General features: G+C 50.5%; 1 protein-coding gene across 1 annotated transcript in view; it reads left to right on the forward strand.

Moving 5' to 3' along the window:
• Positions 1-18799, forward strand: part of CEP152 (centrosomal protein 152) — an 804909-nt gene that overhangs the window by 515242 nt on the left and 270868 nt on the right. The gene's annotated exons all lie outside the window — the stretch shown is intronic.

Below are 18799 nucleotides of genomic sequence, written 5' to 3' on the forward strand. Positions count from 1 at the left end.
GTGCACTGTTTTTTATTGACTTCATACCGCATGTGTATGTCATAAGTACTTTTTAAATTATTTTTTCCTAATATCCATCAGTGTAAGAAAATAGGGTGATGTGCAGAATTAAGTACTTAAAACTGTATGTTGGGGAACTCTGTTCGTCCTTCGATCAGCTTCAGATTCCAGGCGTTATACTGGTTCAGGAGAATTTTTTTTCAGCAGTACCCCTGCGCGTCTGTAGGCGGCGTCGGTCGACTCTGCATTCATCGTTAGTGTCGTGGTCGCCGGAATGACGTCATGGTGTCTACTTAGATGCCGCTCCTGCGCAGTGACATCAGTTCTTTATTTTTCCGCGCTATCCAGTGTAGATCTGGAGAGAGCGGTACCTCTAGTCACTTTTTGACTCTTTTTGTGACTTTTTATTGCCATCTTTTCGAGTCATCACAACTCCTTGTGCATAGGGACGTCATCTCGGCGGACCAGCTTCAGGCCTTGTGGCTTCTGCCACAAGATGATGTCAGTGACAGACCCCCATCTGGTGTGCCTATAGTGTCTGGAGCGCGACCATGACCCGAAGTCGTGCTCCGACTGCCGGGCCATGTTCCGAAGTCTTTACGGGAGTGGTCCCGAAAGCTTCTGGAGGCCCAGTAGTCGGCTCAGCACCGCTCGTGGTCCCGGCCGAGAGGGAGGTTGCGGTACCGGTCGCGGAGCCATCACACACACTCCTCGTCTAAGTCTGCATCTTCGGGTAAGTCGAAGCACAAAAAGAAGGCGAAGAAGCATCGCCACTCTTCATGTTCTTCCCGTCCGTTGGCCGACGCGACGTGGGTTGCAGAAGGTAGTCACACGGCTCCACGGGTGGAGCCTGTTGGGTCGGCTCGAGTCTCCCTCCCTTTCCGGGAGCCGGGTCGAGCCCTGCCGAACTTTGTAGCTTTTACGAAGCCCTCCACTCCATCTTTGGGCAACCCGGCTCTGCCGGCGCACCTTCGGGCCCTGTGACTCGGCTGGTGGTTCTAGGCCTTTGATATGTCGGCTGCTTCGGCTCCTGCACCACAGGGCCCCCAGGGATCCAGGCTGGATCCGGATCAGCACTGGTCGACCTTATGACACCTCCCCCTGCGCCGAATCCATTGGCGACACCTCTGCCCCCTCAGACGCCGGTTGTGTCCCCAACCGACATCGACTCCAGCCTCCTTCTTGATGTGGATATGGAGCCGGACCGACGTTGGTTCTGGCGCCGACTGGTATTTTCGTACCCCAGTTCTCCTCAACATTCCTAACCTTAAGGAAGCATTAGACATCTCTAAACCCACCTTGTCTAATGACCCAGAAATAGCTACAAAGCAATACCAAGCCTGGTTGGACCAGGCTACTAACAAATTAGTACCAGTTAAAAGAATGTCCAGGAATAGAAGCTCCCCATCAGCACCCTGGTACACAGAGGAACTCAGAAAACTGGAGGAAAAATTATGACGATGAAAGTAGAAATACGTATAAGGAACTTCAGACTCAATATAAATTCTTGATTATAGAGGCTAAAAAAAAGTACTATAGCGAGCAAATCGAAAGTGCAAAAAACTCTAATAAAAAGCTCTATGACATAACCAAACAGCTGGCAGGATGCTTTCCTGACTTGAACCCTCCTTGTTCACAAAGTTTCTGTGACTCATTAGCATCCTTCTTTTTTACTAAAGTGAACGATATCTTCTCAGCATTTAATTCTGCTGATAATCAAAGCACTGAAGATATAACAACACCACTTACTAGCAATATTCTTTCTCAGTTTACAGAAATTACAGAAAATCAAATCCAGGACATTATCAAATCCATTAAGTCTGGATCAGCATTGGATCCTTGTCCCCTGAAAACCCTCCGCCCATTAATGGACACCGTGATTCCGGTCATAACCCAAATTTGCAATCTAATGTTCCGCACAGGAATTTTCCCTAACCCCTTAAAAAAGACCTTACTAAAGCCTCTTCTGAAAAAATCTGGCCTAGATAAAACAGAATTGAAAAACTATAGGCCTATAGCCAACCTCCTGTTTCTTGACAAAATAGCTGAGAAAGCCATGAATACTCAACTTGCGGAATTTATCGAGCAACACCATTTGGATTCCGCAGGTTTCATGGAACAGAAACGGCGCTTATCAAAGCGGCGGATGACATCCGATTAATCCGAGACCAAGGAGGCGCTGCACTATTGGTGCTTCTAGATTTATCGGCCGCCTTCGACACGGTCGACCACCAGATCTTGGTCGACCGTGTCGAAAAGATGGGCGTGCAAGGCCTGGCTAAAAAACTACTGGCATCTTTTCTGACGGATAGATCCCAGGCAGTCATTTTAGGACAATTCGAGTCAGCAGAGTTGTCCTTGCCATGTGGGGTACCTCAAGGTTCATCCCTTAGTCCGACACTATTTAACATCTATGTGTCGGACCTCGCTAAAACCATCAAAGCGCACGGGATGAACCTTACCTCATATGCGGATGACACCCAGTTGATTCTGGCCGTCAGAAATGAAGGGGAAACAGTAGCGGAGAGTTTTAAAACAGGTATGCTGGCCATCGGACAGTGGATGTCAGCAAACTGTTTAAAACTGAACTCCGATAAAACCGAGGTGGTAACCTTTGGTCATCTCAGCCCTAACTGGTCCCCGACATGGTGGCCATCATCCTTTGGAGCCTTGCCCAAACTAACCACGAAGGTGAGAAACTTGGGCGTCATTTTTGACGACAACTTAAACTTCATGGCTCATGCCAACCAGACAGCCGCCACAGCGTTTTACAAACTACGCTTGGTTAAGAAGATCCTTCCTTTTCTCCCCAAAAATGTAGGCAAGACATTAGTTAGCGCCCTTGTCCTGTCAGCACTAGATTATTGCAATGGCCTGTTTGCCAATGCCCAAATTAGGGTCATCAAGAAAATGCAGACAGTTCAAAACGCAGCAGCCAGACTTCTCTCAGACATCCCCAAATGCAAGCCTATAACCGAGACCTTGAGAAGCTTTCACTGGCTCCCTATCAGGAATAGAATCAAATTCAAAACATTGTGTATTGTTTATAAATCGCTACACCAACAAGCACCCCAATTCCTGAGAGACCATCTTGTTCCATATATTCCTTCTCGGTCACTTCGTTCAGCCAAGCTGAATGATCTGGTAGTACCACGGACTAAATTGGTCAACTGGGTAGACAGACGTTTCTTGGTTGCCGCCCCAAAACTATGGAACACACTTCCTCAATCCATAAGATCCAGCCCAAATCTCCTGTCATTCAGAAAGAAACTGAAAACATGGTTGTTTAACCTCTAAGAGTCAGAAGCCTAGCACAGGAGAGTTCACAACAGTACAGCGCCGAGACGCCTGCGGCCAATTGTTCGTGCTTAAGAAATTTTAAAAATAAATAAATAAATATCGCACTGAGTGGCTACCAGAGGCGGGTGAGGAGGACTGGGAGGGGTCTGCGAACCCTGTGGCAGACCAGTTAGAAGAAATAGACTGGAGAGAGGAGTTGGATGAGGCGAGTGGTCTGAACACCTCACCAGACCTTAGCATGCCGTCTCCTACCGTGGCTACGGAGAAGGGTGCATCATACTCAGGGGTGTAGCATAGGGCGGCTGAGGCCTTATACCTTGAGCTTCCTACGGTGGCAGTCAGGACTCAACTCCTGACGGAGGTGCTTCATCTGGCAGTGGACTCTTTGGAGCCCCTGCTGCTACTCAATGAGGCCCTTAGGGACATCCTTTTGGGCACTTGGTCCAAGCCCAACACAGGGACTCCTTTGGATAGGATGATTGCCCGACGCCGCCGCCCAGCCCCAGGCGACCCCATTTTTCTCTCCTGACCCCATTTTCCTCTCCCAACACCCCACCCCAGAGAGCTTGGCGGTCCAAACCTCAACTTCCAAGAGCGCATTCCCTACCGCACCACCTGATAGGGAATCGAAGAAGCTGGACCATCTTGGGAAGAAAAAGTTTTTCTTCCTACAGCTTAGTACTGCGGTCGGTGAACACGGTCGCGCAGGTGTTACCACAGTGTCCGGAGGAGGCCTGTGCTCTCTCGTGCAGATGCCATAGGGAGAAACGCAGTGAAGTTCGCCATACGATGTGGGCTGCACACTGCCAACTCGCTGGACAGGACAATTTCAATGTCAGTAGCCCTGAGATGCTATGCCTGGCTGAGGTCCACTGGCTTTTTGGGTGGTGTAAAAAGCTACACCTTTGGACATGCCCTTTGATGGCCTGTGCTTGTTTGGCAACAAAGCAGACCACACGCTCGAGCGCTTTAAAGACTCCAGGGCTACGGCCAGGTCCTTGGGTCTCGCTTCGACCTCTAGCCCCTCGTAGTCTGCTTTTAGCCCCTTTCGTGGCTATGGAAGGAGTGCCCCGCCACGTTCCATCCAGTGCCACAGGCCTGCACAAGCTGTCCAACCTCTGTGTGGGACCCACCCTCATGGGTCTGGGGCCAGCGGGCAGGCCAGTCCACCGGCGCACCCTCTGCAGGAGCCTCCAAGCCCTCCTAATCTGTCCTTTCAGGGCCAACATTCGCCAGTGGGCGGCAGGATTCGTCATCTCCTCCCCCACTGGCTCAACATCACGTTGGACAGGTAGGTTTTGCAGATAGTCGGAAGGGGCTACTCCCTCCCCTTCGAGACTACCCCTCCATCCATGCCACCTCAATTCCATTGCACGTCAGCAAGCAGGGGTTTTGTCTAAGTAGATACTACAGCATCATTCCAGCGACCACAACGCCAACGACGAACGCAGAGTCAACCGACGCCACCTACCAACATGCAAGCGTACTGCCGAAGAAAAATTCTTCTGATCCAGTCAGACGCCTAGGGATAATTCTAAAGTGAGGAATCCATAACTAATACATGTCTATTACAGATATATTGTTTCCAAAGGTAAGTAACGTGTTATTTAATACTGACTTCTGTCGTCAGCCATGCTTAATTATCTAATTCGATAATGTGGGTGTTATGGTACAAAAACCAGTTTTACATTGTCTCCATATCAAACTGAAGGTTTTCAATTCAGGTCTGTTTTATGCTTTCTCGAACCCATCATGCTTTGCTTGAAATCTCAATGTAGTAAAACTATTAGTAGGTTGTTAGAAATGGGGGTCTCTAGTTGGCAGAGTTAGGTACCTTTATCCAAGTAGGGACTGTTCTTCCTAGTCAGGATAAGTGGGGTACACTTCTAAAATAACCCCTTCTCACCCCCTTGCTAGCTTGGCATGAGAAGACAGGCTTATCTCAGAGGCAGTGTGTAAAGCATTTGTGCACATATACAGTAATACAGTGAAAACACTACAAATGGACGACATACCAGTTTAGAAAAATAAGTAACCTTTATCTAAACCAAACAAGACCAAATACGGCAAAATTCCACAATACAATACTGTGAAAATAGTTACTTTGTAAGATAACCTTTAAATTGCAGAAGTAGCTGAAAAACACAGGTCTTCCGAGTCGATAGCTCCGTCCGGGGCTACCAGGATGCTGAAAACAAGAAAAATTCTAACAGTTCCAGCCGACCGCGTTAGTACGGGCCAGGTAAAGCGTGGATAGACTCGTGAACAGTACCTTTCTCTTTGCATGTTTATAAAAAAAGGGAGCGACCCCACTACCCAAGAGACAGGGTACCACAGGTAAATCAGAGTAAAGACTCTCTTAGGACTACCCAAAGGTTATCTCAAATTGCCTGTAATCTCATGCACATCCCAAAATCCAGTTGTACAGTGGAAACAAAATCCAACCACACCAAATAATAATGGACCCTATCCAACAATTATAATACATACAATGATAAACAACAAGATTTTATGACAAAAATATATTTATTAAAAACTTTTTTCCTATCTTTCTATGGCTAAGACAATCATGCAAATTGATCAAAGTTACAATCATGAATTTTAAAACAAAATACCACATATATTTTATCAGAGAGACACACAAATAAGTGTGAACACAATCACCACATCATAGTTTGGTTGTTCCACATGGAATCCATTTCATCAATATGTTCAATGTCCATCAACAAGGTCCTATGTTGGGCACGAATACGTTCCTTGGATATAACCATGTGTTTAGACAAAAGTGTCAACGCGTTTCGGTGGTGTTTGATCGTTAAAAACCACCTTCCTCAAGACACAAGTAATATTTGTCTCTCTTATACTGTATAAGCAATAAAAAGACCTAATATGAAACAAAACATAAAAACATATGTCACCATCTGTGTACATACATTTACCAAAACATATTCAAAACTATATTTCAATATGTGTACACATTACATTAATACATTTGATCAGAGTGTTGTAAATAATTGTCGGAGGGGTCCATTTATTAAAAGCAAACTAAAGCATACATCATAGCTCACAAACCTCACACATACTGATTAAAAGCCAAAAGGTCGAATACTTATTCTAATCTGCTGGAACTCGCATACCTCAACACACATATACCTCCTTAAATACCACATCATACCTGCCTATTCCAAACATGAGGTATAGTCTATGGCTGCATAGGTTACTTCAAGGACCACTCTGGGATCAACTGAATTCTGTCTATCTATTGGAAGGCAGAAGTGAATTGTATTTGTTATAGCCACTGCCAGGTGTATATTAATCACCCACCCTATAGGGTCCAAAACCTGAATGGTATCCAAGAAGGCAGACATACCTTATTCAGAGCCATAAGATAGGTGGCTATCTTATGCAGAAATGGCATCAGACAGGGGGAAACGAAAGTCTTCTGCAGACCAGAGGGGCGCTTCATCCGAGCAGGAGTGGAGGTGGGGAGACGATCGTTCACATTGTGTAATGTCTACGCGCCAAACCAGATGCAGGATTCTTCTCTCCGAATCTTACTGCAGGAACAGATGTCACAAGGCGATCCCTCTCTGATTCTGGGGGGAGATTTTAACTTGGTGGGGGATCCTACGCTGGACCGTAGTGAAGCCTCCTCAAATGGGTCTGGAGCTCCTCTGCTCTCCGGAAGCAAATAGCTGACCTGGGCCTGATCGATTCCTGGCGATACCACTCCCCTGAGGTGCGGGATTTTGCATACTACTCGCATTTTCATCGCTCGTACTCGGGTATTGATTATTTGTTTGTTTCACGCGCCCTTATAGGGGACACAGTAGCGGCATCTATATCAGACATTTCAATATCCGACTAAGCCCATTGTGAGCTCCTCATTCAGGATTCGGCTGCTTGCCACACCCGTCTACCGCGGTGGCGCCTGCCGCTGCATATTCTGCGAGACCCAGCCGATGTGGAAACGCTACGGACTACCATTGACTCTTACTTTGCGAGTAATGATCTGCCTGAAACTCCATTCTCTGAGGTGTGGGAAGCCATTTAAGGCAACGATTCGCGTCCACATCACATCAATAACGATTGCACGGGCGCAGGAAGCCCGTCGCTTGGAGGATGGTCTCTCCAAGGACATTAAGAGACTGGAGAAGCAGGATCAGGAACGTCCAACACTTGCATGCCGGCGGAGGCTTGCGAACCTCCGGGGTCAGCTTCGCTCCTTGCGCACCAATAAAGCTGAGCGGACCCTACTTGCCCTCAAACAATGGTATTTCAAAGGGGGGGATAAAGTGGGCAGATTACTGGTGAAATGTCTGAGGGTGAGAGCAGCGCGAAGGCCCACATAGTGAACATCCAGTTGCCGGAGGCGGGGGAAAGGTCACCACAGAAAGAGCAAAGTGAGAGGCCTTTAGGTCCTATTATACCGCCCTCTATACTGCAGATGAGCCCTCCCAAAAGCATATAGATGATGTCCTAAAGAAGTGTCCCTGGACCCCAATACATCCACATCACGTCAAACAATTGGACGGCCCTCTCCTGGCAGAGGAGCTGACGGCAGCATTGAGAGAGCTCACCCTAGGGAAGACGCCTTGCCCGGACGGCTTACCGGTGGCCTTATATCGTATGTTCCTAGTGCAACTCCAGCCATACTTACTGCGATTATATAACTCTTTCTCGGATACGGACGGCCATCATCCGATATGGGTATGGCAGAAATAGCTCTCATCCCCAAGTCAGGAAAAGATCCCACACTCTGCGCATCTTACCGCCCACGGCACTGCTAAACACAGACCTTAAAATTTACACCAAAATGCTGGCAAAACGTCTGGAGCCTCACATGCCTGGCCTTGTGGAGCCTGATCAGGTTGGCTTCCTTTGCAATAGACTAGGGGCGGACAATATGCGTAGAATTGTGCACCTGGTAGGGAAAGCGCATCATTGGAACATACCGGCCTGCCTTCTGTCGCTTGACGCGGAGAAGGCGTTTGACAGGGTAGACTGGAGCTTCCTTCGCGCTGTCTTGCACAAGGTCGGCTTAGGACCTAATATGATTTCTACGATCATTAGCTCCCTATCACTCGCCACAAGCGAGGGTTTGGGTTAATGGGCAGCTCACAGAACCTTTTCCATACATAGGGGTACGCGGCAGGGTTGCCCCCTGTCCCCTCTGCTATTTTCCCTGGTGGTAGAGCCTCTAGCTGAACTGATAAGGCAGAATGCGGACATACACGGTCTCACTTTTGGGGGCCATCAGACCAAAGAAGCGCTATTCGCGGATGAACTTATCCTCATGCTATCGCGCCCACATACATCTCTCCAGGCGCTCCACACCCTGTTACAGTCCTGTGAGAGCGCCTCCGGCCTTAAAATTAACCATTTAGGTGGTCCTGCGCCGCGGTGTTGATGACCTGTACATTTGAATTCCCTTCAATTAGAGAAGTAAGATACATGGAGGTGGTTGTCGAGCCAACTAGCAGTTTCCTACATGGTTAGAATTACATACTTAACATAGGTCTCCTCTTCTCTCCATTTACAGTATGTGGTCCTGATGAGAACTCCACACTAAGAAGAGTTCGAAACGCGTAGACCTTGTTGTGTACTGCCATAAGAACTAAGCAAAAATGAATTTTGTAGAATGTTGATTTATGTTTACAGTATAATCTATGACTATGTGAAAATTTATTTTTTCTAAAGAGTATTGCATTTAAGATTGTAAATAAGAGTGGTGTGATTGAGAGTATGTTTGAGAGTGTTTGACAGAGATCTGGAATGATAGTGAGTATGATTGATATGAGGGGGATGTTTTAATGTATATAATGTTTTCATGCATTGTATGATATATGTTTCTTTGAAATGTTAAAAAACTTTTGGGAAATAATGACCAAAATAGTTCAAATGAAGTAAAACAAAATAAAAAGGATTGTTTCGAAAAGCAAAGGATCTCTCACAATGTTCTATTCATAGGTGAGACAGAAGAATAGACAGTGCATTGAGATAGGCAGCATTGGCATTTTTGTTGTATAGAATACAAGGCAGTGGTTTGTCCTTGCTGCTTGGGAGCCCATACCCGGTGGTGTTTAGTAGTAATTAAATTTAACCATGGCAAATCTTGGGTTTTAAACCTTACGATTCCAGAAGAGGAAATACCGGCATTTTAAAGGCACTTGCTCCTTATCAGTGGGCCTCGGATCATATCCGCTATCTAGGGCTCCAATTAACCCCTTCATTAGACATGTGGACACAGGTAAACTGGTGGGAATGTAAAACAACTGTCTTGGAGGACCTGCGGAGGTGGAAATCCCTAACTATCTTGTGGCTGGGCAGGCTTAATGTCATTAACATGTTGATACTCCCTAAAATCTTGTACCTATTCCAGTGTCTCCCCACTCCTAAACCACAACACCAGATACAGGGCCTCCAAAAAGACATCACCAACTTTATATGGGGTGGGCGTAGACCGCGGTTTTCCCATAAAGTCCTCATGCCGCGAGACCGGGGGAGGGGGGGGAGGGCACTGGCGCTGGCGTGTCCTGCACCTCCGCTTTGTCTCGGAATGGACAACCACCGAAAGCGAGAAGGTGTGGTTTCATATGGGCAGGATGGTAACGGGATGTACCATCTGGGACCTTCCGTGGCTTCACCGTGCGGCCCGTTCCCGTGGCGCCTATGTTGCAGTGCCTACTAAGAATGTCCTAGGCATATGGGACAAGATAGCTGTGCGTAAGGGGCTGATAACCTTTCCCTCCCCACATACCCCCATTGCTGGCAAACCCATTATTCCCTCCAGCCCTCCATTCCCAAACATTCGCAAAATGGCAGCTAAAAGAGACACGTTAGTGATAGATTCCTTACCTTAGAATATCCCAAGGCGTCAGACTGGATCCGGAAATTTTTGCGTAGCAATACCCCTGCGCGCCAGTAGGCGTCGTCTGCGGCTCCGCGTCCGTCGTCGGGGTCGTTACCACGGGATTGATGACGTCGGAGTACTTAGACGCCGCCCATGCGCGCTGACGTCCGCTCTTCTTTTTTCCGCGCCAGTTAGCGCAGATCCGGAGAAGCTCCACCCCTAGTCATTTTTTGACTAAACTTTTTGATCTTTTTGATCATTTCTTTCCTCGAGTCTTCGACTCTATCGGTGCCGGTAGGGATGCCCGGGTTCAAACCCTGTTCGAAGTGCGACCGACTGATGTCGGTTACGGACCCCCATCGCCAGTGCCTGAAGTGTTTAGGCCTTGACCACGACGACCGCACCTGCTCCGACTCCCGGGCCCTGACGTCTAAAGCTAGGCGGGAGCGGTCCCGCAAGCGACTCGAGCTCCGGCAGTCGGCCCGCGCCGTTCCAGGTCCCGGTCCCACGGGAGGTCGAGGGACCGGTCGCGGGGTCAGTCATCAGAGTCATCGCAGATCCGGGAGTGGACATAGGTCGTCAGGATCCAAGTCCTCAGGTAAGAGGCATGAGAGGTCGGAGAGACGTCATCGTTCCTCCGACCCACCCCGACGCTCGCACGATGCGGCCGGGGGTTCGGGCGACACCGCCCACGCGGCTCCGAGGAAGTCGCACGCGTCGCCGCCTGCCCCACACCTTCGGGTCCCTGGGCACGGCGCGACGCCAGAGGAGAACGATTGGTACCTCATGGCCATGAGGTCCCTCCCTCCTCAGTCGGGTTCCGTGGCGCCTCCGGGCCCAACGGTCCCGGCTGGAGGCACTAGCGGGTCGAGTGCTTCGGCCCCGACGCCGTCGGGTGCTTCGGCCTGACGCCGCCGGCGACCTCACGGCGCCGGCCCCACGGGTGTCGCCCACTGTGGACGCCGTCCCCGGCGCCCACTTTGGACGCCGTCCCCAATGTTCCCTTCGGTCCTACTCTGGCGCCAGAACGGCGCCGCTTCAGACGGCCTTTGGAGACTTTTATTTCCATGAGGAGGCCCCGTCTGTTAATCCTGTTTTACAGGAGACTGGTGACGAGGGAGACTGGGAGGGGTCTGAGGACCCTCTGGCACTGGAGTGCCAGTCTCAACAGGACTGGACATATGAGCTTGTGGATGCCAGTGGTATTGACACTTCGCCAGACACTGGATTTGTCTCCCCTCCAACCATGGCTTCGGAGAAGGGGTCTACTTACAGTGTAGTGTTGACGAGGGCGACCAAGGCCTTAAACCTTGAGCTCCCCGTCGCGGCCGTGAGGACTAACCTCCTCACTGAGGTCCTCAAACCGCAGACAAGCTCCAGCGAGCCTCTGCTGCCGTTCAATGAGGCCTTGTGTGACATTCTTGTGGGCACTTGGTCCAAGCCCTCCACAGGTCCACCTGTGGATAGGAACGTGTCCAGACGCTACTGCCCGGCCCCGGGCGACCCTTGCTTTTTGTCCACCCATCCCACCCCCGAGAGCCTGGTTATCCAGGCCTCCACTTCCCAGACCACATTCCCGTCGGCTCCGCCCGATCGGGAATCCAAGAGATATGAACAGTTTTGGAAGAAAGTGTTCTCGTCCCTAAGCATCCGGTGTGGGCTGAATACCACGGACTCACTGGGCAGGGCGATGGCAATGACAGTGGCGGTTCAACGCCACGCCTGGTTGAGGTCCGCCAACTTTTTGGCCGATATCCAGGCCACACTTCTGGACATGCCGTTCGATGGCCGTCACCTCTTTGGCGACAAGGCAGACCATGCGCTTGAGCGTTTTAAGGACTCCAGGGCTACGGCCAAGTCCTTGGGCCTCTCGGCCACACGCCAGCAATCGGGTGCCTTTTGCTCCTTTCGTGGCCAAGGAAGGGGCGCCCCCACACGTGCTGCCAGCCACGCACCGCAGAATGCTCAACAGCGCGGTGGCGGCCGTGGAAACCGCCGTGGCGGCGGTCGGGGACAACGACGAGGCCAGTCCACACCTCCCTCCGCAGCACGTGCCTCAAAACCTTCCTAGTCAGAGTTTTCAGGCCCATGTGACGCCAGTGGGAGGCAGGGTTCGCCATCACCTCTCCCACTGGTGCACTGTCACGTCGGACATGTGGGTGCTGCAGATCTTCCGAAGGGGCTACTCCTTCCCCTTCGAGGCGACCCCTCCAGCCATGCCACCGCAATTCCACCGCGTGTCGGGGGATCACTTGCAACTTCTGCAAGAGGAAGTCACGGCCCTCTTGGCCAAGGGGGCCATCGAGCGCGTTCCTGGGCCAGAAGTAGGGTGTGGTTGTTACTCCCACTACTTTCTGGTACCCAAGAAGGGCAAAAGGGGCCTAGGCCCTATCTTGGACCTACGGAACGTCAACGGCTTCCTCCGGGAGGAGAAGTTCAAGATGCTGACTTTGGCTCAGGTCTTAGCTGCCCTGGACCCTGGAGACTGGCTGGTAGCATTGGACTTGCAGGACGCTTATTTTCACATCCCCGACCTGCCGGCCCTCCGGCGTTACCTGCGGTTCACGGTAGGCCACAAGCACTTTCAGTTTACCGTGGTCCCCTTCCGCCTTACCAGCGCCCTACAGGTGTTCACGCAGGTGATGGCGGTGGTCGCCGCTCATCTGCGCAGGTTAGGGGTGTCAGTCTTCCCCCACCTCGACGACTGGTTGTTGAAGGCGGGCTCGCCCCAGACAGTCGTCAGCCACCTCCAGACTACGGCCGACCTCCTTCACTTGCTGGGGTTCTCCATCAACGTGCCGAAGTCGCACCTGTGTCCCTCTCAGAAGCTCCTCTTCATCGGAGCGGTTCTCGACTCGGCGCAGTTTCGGGTTTACCCACCCGAACAGCGGGTTCGGGATATACAGGCTCTGATTCCAATCTTTCAGCCTTTATCCCGGGTCTCTGTCAGGTTGACGCTGCAGCTTCTGGGGCTGATGGCCTCCTGCATCCTTCTGGTGCATCACGCCCGGTGGCGGATGCGGGCTCTGCAGTGGGACCTGAAGTTTCAGTGGGCCCAGCATCAGGGCAACTTGTCCGATCATGTCTTGATCTCGGAGGGCAGTGCGAAAAAGCTGCAGTGGTGGCTCACGGACCGCGAATGGGTCAATGGCAGATCCCTCTCCCTACCCCACCCGGAGCACGTGGTTGTGACGGACGCGTCCCTCCAGGGCTGGGGAGGCCACATGGGAGAGGCAGAGATCAGAAGCCTCTGGTCTCCGGCGGAGTCCTGGCTCCATATCAAGCTTTTGGAGCTGCGGGCGATCCGACTAGCACTGAGGGCATTCCTCCCCTCTGTCCGGGGGAGTGTAGTGCAGGTGTTCACGGACAACACCACCGCCATGTGGTACTGCGGGGTGGGGTCGTGGACCTGGCAGTGGCTGGAACATCAGGGACTGACCCTGGTGGTTCAACACCTGGCAGGCTCTCTAAATGCCAGGGCAGACGAACTCAGCCGTCGGTGCATGATGGATCAGGAATGGCGTCTGAACTCGGACGTGGCGCAAGGCCTCTTTCAGCAATGGGGAGAGCCTTGGTTAGATCTATTCGCCACAGAAGAGAACACGCAATGTCATCAGTTCTGCGCGTTGGAATTTCCAAGGCGGCACTCGCTCTGAGACGCTTTTCGTCGAGAGTGGAGTTGCGGTCTATTGTACGCCTTTCCGCCTATACCACTTCTGCCCAGAGTGCTGAAGAAGATCAGGCGCGACCGGGCCCAGGTTATTCTTGTGGCTCCGGACTGGGCACGAAGATACTGGCATCCCGAGCTACTCAGCATGTCAGTCGATCCCCTGATTCGTGTTCCTTTTCAGGAGGACCTTCTGTCGCAGCAGCAGGGGACGGTTCTGCACCCGAACCTGTCCAGTCTCCACCTACAAGCTCGGAGATTGAGCGGCGGCAGTTGAGGCCATTTGACTTGCCTCCCGAAGTCTGTGATATCATTCTGGCAGCCAGGCGTCCCTCCACAAAGTCGGTATACGCCTGCAGGTGGAACAGATTTGTGGCATGGTGCACAGCAAAGGCTGTGGACCCACTCTCTGTACAACTTTCTGAGGTTCTCCTATTTCTTCTTTCTCTTGCCCAGCAGGGCTCTGCTCTGGGCACTCTCAAGGGGTACCTTTCTGCCCATTCCGCCTACGTACGGCTACCTGATCAGCCTTCCTTATTCAATTCCCCCATTGTAAATAGGTTTTTGAAGGGCATCACACACATGTTCCCTTCGTGATGCCCCAGTGGGACTTGAATCTTGTACTTACTTACCTAATGTGTGCTCCCTTTGAGCCGCTCCATAACTGTCCTCTCCGTCTTCTTACTTTGAAGACTGCTTTCCTGGTGGCCATCACCTCTGCCAGGAGAGTGAGTGAGCTCCAGGCTTTTTCTTCTACACCTCCTTTCCTCTCTGTCCATCCGGACAAGGTTGTGTTGCGGATGAGACCCTCTTTCCTGCCCAAGGTTGTCACGGCCTTCCACATCGGGCAGTCCATTACCTTGCCCACCTTCTTTCCGCCTCCGCATCCTTCGAAAGAGGAAGAGAGGCTCCACCGTCTGGACCCAAAACGTGCGCTCTCTTATTATCTAGATCGCACACGCCAGTTCCGGGTGGGTGACCAACTCTTCGTTGGTTACTTGGGCGCTAAGAAGGGAAAGGCGGTGCACAAGATGACCATCTTGCGGTGGATCATCTTGTGTATCCAGGCATGTTACTCCATGGCCAAAAAGGAGCTCCCTCTTGGATTGCGGGCTCATTCTACTCGGGCCACGGCGACTACAACTGCCCTGGGCTGAAGAGTGCCCTTGCAGGACATTTGCCAGGCAGCTACGTGGGCCTCGCTGCACACGTTTTCAAGACACTACTGCCTGGACAGCCAAGTCCGGAGGGATGGCTTCTTTGGCCGTTCCGTCCTCCAGGACTTTCTGGTGTGATTATTGGTTCGCAGACCCTCCACCGGGGTTGGTATTGCTGGGGTATCTATTCTAAGGTAAGGAATCTATCACTAACGTGTCTCTTTCAGATGCACAAGTTACTCCTTGTGTAACAATATATCTGTAAGAGACATTAGTTAGTGATAGATTCCTTACCGACCCACCCATCCTCCCTGTTCTGCGAACCGATATCTAGGGTTAAGGTCATCCCCTTTCAGGGCCCTAGTTTCATGGCACCAGTGTTGGTTCTATCATGGCTCTGCGTATCTGGCGCGTAAAAAAAACTGTGTATCAGAACTGACATCAGCGCGCATGGGCGGCGTCTAAGTACTCCGACGACGTCATTCCGGCGCTAACGATGCCGAAGATGGGCGCGGAGCCGCAGACGACGCCTACCGACGCGCAGGGGTATTGCTACGCAAAAAATTCCGGATCCAGTCTGACGCCTGGGGATATTCTAAGGTAAGGAATCTATCACTAACTAATGTCTCTTACAGATATATCGTTACACAAGTAGTAACTTGTGCTACAGGGAGATTGTTGAGTGATTGGGGATCTGTACGAGGGGGGCCCCCTTAAGACATTCGCCCAGTGCAGGGAAGAATTTTGTCTCCTAATGCGAGCGGGAATACAGTATGCGCAGCTGCGACATTGGATATCATCACCAGCAATACAGCAGGCTGCTGTCCGGCCATTCACTCCCTTTGAGCGGCTAGTCCGATCATTTGATGACTCGAAAGGCCTTATATCACGGACATACCAGATCATGTAACACCCTCCAGTGCTAACCACACATCCATATCAGCTGGCGTCGGATAGGAAAATCACACCTTCACAATGGAACCGTCTTTGGTGTGACATTCCTAGGGTTCATCGTGGCATCTCACAGAGGGAAAATGCTTACAAAATTATGACACAATGGTATTACACCCCCGTTCGACTACACAAAATGTTCGCCGCTACGTTCCCCTTCTGCAGGAGGTGTCTGACCGCATCTGGCGACTTCATTCACATTTGGTGGGGCTGCTCACTCCTAACACTGCTCTGGAAGAAAGTCCTTAGTCGTATTAAAGAAGTACTGGGTTTCCCCCTGCCTGAATCTGCAACCACGATCCTTCTGGGCCTTAAGCCGGAGCACCTAAAAGCGCTTACTCGCAGCGACTGGATCATTGCACTTCACATGGTTGGGGCGGCTCAACAACTTATAGCACTATACTGGAAAAGAGCGGAGACTCCCCCTATTGCTGCTTGGTTCGTGCGCTTGTGGCATATGATCAATATGGAACTCTTCTCGGCATGACTACATGCACGAGACACACTCTTCAACGCTGTCTGGCGACCTTTAGTTCAATACCTCTGTAAAATAGAGCATGCGCGCCGTTTACCTCCTAAGCTCAGAGCGCTGCAACTCTTTGAGGACGCCATACTTCCATCAGACCCAAACAGACTCCTCACATAATTAGATCATTCGTCCCTACCAATCCCTTCAGCAAGCGCCCAGATCTTTGTTCACCATATCTGCCACTATCACACACCACTTCCTGTCCGCCCATCCTCTCACACGCGCAGCTTTAAACTCCTCTCTTTTCTCTCACCTTTTCTTTTTTCAATCCTTTTCTATACATCTATCACTACTTGCTTAGTATGGGCCTTTAGCCCTCGTTCTGAATGTTATTGGATTTCAACAGGTCCTGGGAATCCCCACAACACGTGCATATCCCTACATGTAATAGATCATCTTGCCGACTCAGCAAGGGTTGTATGCGACATGCTGTGTCTCACTTAGCCTAAATACTGCATTTCTCTACGCCGAGAGGCACTTGAAAATAACGTGGCCGGCCCAAAATGGGTTGTAGGCTTAACGCTGTGTGTATGTGGACCTATGTTCTATTTTTGCTTTAAAATAATACTGACTTCAAACAAAAAGCCGCTTTTAGAAAGTGGGCATTTTCTTGCTTTACCATTTGGTGTACCTCTACTGGTTTGTGTAGTCTGCTTCTGGTTTTGGAGTTAGAGGAGCTGGGGATGTGCATTCAGCCTAGACAGTCACAAGGGGGGTTGAGGTGTGTCCTGCCTTGCCTGGGTGACTGATCGCTAGGCTGAATAGACCTGGTCTGCATATCGAGTAATTGGAGGAGCTTCCCTGGCACCTGAATTGGCTGTGTCTCTTTTGCACAATGCTGTCTCTACTATCTGTGGTCATGCTGGACCAGGAAGTACAGAACAGGTTTGGACTGAGCTCAGAAACCCTGCCACAAACAGCAATGATAAAATGGGGTATACGTATTGCACCTTAAACCCCAGGACTTGAGATTACTTCAAGAAACAAGACACCTCTGCCAAGAAGAAGAGCAGAAGAACTGTGTGGGGAGCACTGCCTTTTCTGTGTGAGGGATAGGTTTGTCTGCATTGCTGCTTCTGTCTATGGTGGAGGAAGTGGACTGACTCTTTTTGCCCTGCTGTGGCACCTAGTTGGGAAGAATCTCCAATGGCGTGTGTGTGCTGTTCTCCTGGAGTCTCAGGGGAAATGAAAGACTTCAAAAAAAGATCCTGGCTGGATCTACAAGTAACATGCCTGGGAGGAGAGTTGGAGAAGATGTGTGAGGAGCGCTGCCCCTGAGGTGTGTGGGGTAAGACTACCTACAGTGGCTTCTCCTTCCTGGAGCAGGAAAAGTACTGGACTATCCTTTTACCTTTCTGGTTGCAGGAGCAAGAAAGTTTGTGGTGAGCGATTCATTTCAGCATGTTGGAAGAATACATCTGTCTCTGCTCCCTGATCAGTGCATTTTGAGCGCCATTCTATAAATCTCTGTGCTAGTCCTCGCAGCGCTGCACTATGTGTACCAAAGGAAACATACAGCAGGGGCTCTGCTGGAGTGGCCCCATACTGTGCAGTACGAGGCTTGAGGAGCGCTCCAGCAGAGAGGAGCACTGGCCTAGCGCCAGCCAGGAAGGCTGCGCAGGGATCCTGAGGCAGAACGTACAGGAAAAGCGAAGAAACTCCGTTGGTGTCTTACAGGGTGGCTGGGCTGGCCGGGATAAGGAAGTCGCCGACACTCGATGAAAGGGATCTGACCACGGGAAAGGGATCCCAGTGCGGTTGCTGCACTGCGAGGTCGCGGACAGCCAGCCCTTTGGCTAGGGAAGGTCTCCACCCGGTACCTTTTCTTTGTCTCTGTTGGTGCATATACCTTGAGGAATTCGAAACCCCATTTCTAACACTCACTGCAGGACAGGAGGGAGACCCTCAAACTCTCTTCATAATCATAAGTAATTCATTTTGTGAGGAAATGGGGTGTATTATATGGCATGGTTGTGTGAACTCACCATGTAATACACTATCAACCCCTTTAAGACCAATCCCGTTTTTGTTTGTTAATCCTTCGCTCAATCCTGAGTAGCTGTGGCTCTGAGCAGTCAGGCTTAAACCAAGAAACATGAATAAAGTATTTAAACAGCACCAAAACAGTTTAAGGCGAAAGAAACTCAGAACTCCAAAAATTCAACACCAATTTATAAAAATAAATGATATTTTTACGAATATATGGACACTAAAATGAAAAAGAACCACAGGAAGGTTCCAGAACTATAGATTTTACAAGAAATAATAAATAGGGGCTTTTTGCATTACCCGTTAATTCATCAAATTTGACACCGAAAAAACTTTTCAAGAAAAACTCCGGA

Source organism: Lissotriton vulgaris, chromosome 2_1 (assembly GCF_964263255.1).
Source record: "Lissotriton vulgaris chromosome 2_1, aLisVul1.2, whole genome shotgun sequence".
In the NCBI taxonomy this organism is placed as follows: domain Eukaryota; kingdom Metazoa; phylum Chordata; class Amphibia; order Caudata; family Salamandridae; genus Lissotriton; species Lissotriton vulgaris.